Genomic DNA, 3,469 nt, shown 5'->3' on the forward strand with positions numbered 1-3,469 from the left:
GGATGTGTCATTGTGTTTCTGTTTGTTTTAATTGCTGTGTAGTTATTCTATAAGATGGATGTACCATCTATAAGATGGTTTGTTTATCACTTATCCTCTACCTATTAAATGACATCTGGATTGTTTCCAGGGTAGACTGTTATGATCAAAGCTACGACGTGTATTTTTGTTTAGGGTTTAGTATAATTTTTATTTCTATGAGACAAATGGCAATAGTACTCCTTTATTATTCTTTTAATGGCCACGAGATATGAATGAAATTCCCCTTTTCATTCTTGATATTGATGATTTGTGTCTTCTCTATTTTTATGTTTGTCTAGACTCCTAGAGGTTTGTCAATTTTATTGACTTTTTAAAAATAACAAGGTATTTGTTTTATTTTCTTTATTGTTATTTTTAAAATTTCATTGATTCCTGCTGTAGTGTTTACTTTTTTTCCTTCTGCATGGATTTTGTTTTTTGCATTTTTTTCTTTAGGATTTTAAGGGAGAGCATAAATTACTAATTTGAACCTTTTCCTCATTTCTATTGTAAGCATTTAATGCTATGAACCCAATACTGCTATAAATACATTACACATGTTTTAAAATGTGGTCGTTTTAATTTAATTCATATACATACACACACATATAATTTGCTTTTATGCCTTCTCTTAGACCCATGGGTTATTCACAAGTGTATTATTCTGATTTCCTCATATTCAGATATTTTACTGTAGTCTTTTTGTTACCTCACGGTCAGAGAATATTATCTGTGTGATTCCAGTTTTTAAAAACTTTCTGAAGTTTCTTTTATGTCCCAGGCTGCAGTCTATACTGATGAATATTCCATGGATACTTGTAAAAACAAAACCTTCATCCTTCTGTTGAGAGGAATGCTCTATATATGTCAATTAGATCCTGTTGGTTGATTGTGTTGTTCATATATTCTAAATATTTGGAGATTTTTCTGCCTAGTAGTTTTATTGGTTGCTGAGAGGAGACTGTTGAAGTCTCAAACTATAATTGAGAATTTTTCTATTTTTCCTTTCAGGTCTATCAGTGTTTGTTTCATATATTGGAGTTTTGTTGTTACATATGTACATATCTCAATATTTATGTCTTCCTGATGGGTTCATCCTTGAATCTGTATATAATGTTCCCCTTTTTCTCCAGTAATTTTTTCTTTTACTATCTTCTACTTAATTAAAGATGTAACAACTCCTGAGTTTTTAACTAATATTTGCATTCACATTTTAAGTTTAAATCTTTCAACCTATATTTCATTGAACTGGAATTTGATGTGTTTCTTTCTTTTTTTTTTTTTTTTGATACGGAGTCTCGCTGTCGCCCAGGCTGGAGCGTAGTGGCTCTATCTCGGCTCACTGCAAGCTCCGCCTCCCGGGTTCACGCCATTCTCCTGCCTCAGCCTCCCGAGTAGCTGGGACTACAGGCGCCCGCCACCTCGCCCAGCTAATTTTTTGTATTTTTAGTAGAGACGGGGTTTCACTGTGTTAGCCAGGATGGTCTTGATCTCCTGACCTTGTGATCCGCCCGCCTCTGCCTCCCAAAGTGCTGGGATTACAGGCGTGAGCCACCGCTCTCGGCTGATGTGTTTCTTATAAATGGCACGTAGTTGGGTTAGGTTTTTTAATTCCCCCCCCCCTTTTTTTTTTTTTTTTTTTAGACGGATTCTGGCTCTGTCGCCCAGGCTGGAGTGCAGTGGCACAATCTCGGCTCACTGCAACCTCTGCCTCTCGGGTTCGCGCCATTCTCCTGCCTCAGCCTCCCGAGTAGCTGGGACTACAGGAGCCCGCCATCATGCCTGGCTAATTTTTGTATTTTTAGTAGAGATGAAGTTTCACCATGCTGACTGGGCTGGTCTTGAACTCCTGACCTCAGGTGATCTGCCTGCTTCGACCTCCCAAAATGCTGGGATTACAGGCGTGAGCCACCATGCCTGGCCCAGTCCCTGTCTTTTGATTGGTATATTTAGAGTTCTGATATTTAAGGTAATTATTGTGATGTTAGAGCTCTGGCATTTTAGTTACTCTTTTGTTTTCTCTCGTTGTGCTTTGTTATTTTTATTTTCTTCCTGTGGGTATTATTTTGAGTTTCATATAGATTTACTTATCATGTTTTTGAATGTGTCTTTTCGTAATTTTTAAAATAAAAATTTGAAAGTTCCAAACCACCTTTCTGAGATCATGCTTACTAATATAGGAAAATATAATTCAGCAACCTCAAGAAATCAAGAATCCAATTTTCAAAATGTTACTCACTCTATCTTGAGGTCATAGGTTGTTCCTGAGCCTAACCCTCACTATTCAAAGATAATGTACACAGGTGACTGTGGGCACATATAGTTTCACAACTCCTGCAAATTCTTCTCTAGACTACTCACTAAACTTAGTAAAAGGGCAAGATATTACCCTTTTAGATATGTAATGATAACAATTTGTCATTTTTCTTCCATTGGTCAATTTTAATTCGCATTAATGAAACAATATGAGGTACCTGTTGCTTTTGTCAATAGGGCATAATATTTATTAAAAATCAAGAGAGCTTTTGTAGCTTCCTATACATGTAAAGATTGCTTATTTTTTCACACTGCATTAATCTTATGACTGATAGTAGATTGATGCCCACCTCATACCCTATGTGAAAATACATAATTGTCCCCAATATTAATTCTTCCCTTCTTCCTTAGCACATAGTAGAATTTCCAAATGCTTGCTGAGCAAAAAGTAAAGCCTACATTTATAGGATCCCTTGAATCTAGTTCTGACAATGTGACTAAATTCTGGCCAATGGGATGCAAACAGAAGCAGCATATGTACCTTTCGGAAAGGTATTCTTAAAGAAAACACCATATTCTTCTACTGCACTTCTGTCTTTCCAACTGGCTAGGTTGCTGGTTGGAGTCAGAGTTGGCGTGGCCATTTTGGATAATGTCTAATCCACTTGATGCAAAGTGTAGACAGAAACATAAAGGGTTCCTGGATCTGAGAATTGAGGTTCTGAAATTATGCTGCTTATATATATATATAGTGCTTATGTAAGAGAGAAATAAATTATATTATTTCAACTTAAATTTGTTGTGCATTTTATATCACTAGTAGCTGAACATACTAATAATACAGTTCTCAATGCTAATTCCATTGTGAATGCCATTTTCACATTGGAACTTATTCAGATAAATCATCTACAGTAATTATTACTGCAGCAACAACTTAATCTTTTTTTCGTTTGTTTGTTTTTTGAGACGGAGTTTCGCTCTGTCTCCCAGGCTGGAGTGCAGTGGCGCCATCTCGCAATTTCGGCTCACGGCAAGCTCCGCCTCCTGGCTTCAAGCGCTTCTCCTGCCTCAGACTCCCGAGTAGCTGGGACTACAGGCGCTCGCCACTACTCCCGGCTAATTTTGTTTTTGTATTTTTAGTAGAGACGGGGTTTCACCGTGTTAGCCAGGATGGTCTTGATCTCCTGACCTC

Source organism: Pan paniscus, chromosome 3, assembly GCF_029289425.2.
Source record: "Pan paniscus chromosome 3, NHGRI_mPanPan1-v2.0_pri, whole genome shotgun sequence".
Classification (NCBI taxonomy): domain Eukaryota; kingdom Metazoa; phylum Chordata; class Mammalia; order Primates; family Hominidae; genus Pan; species Pan paniscus.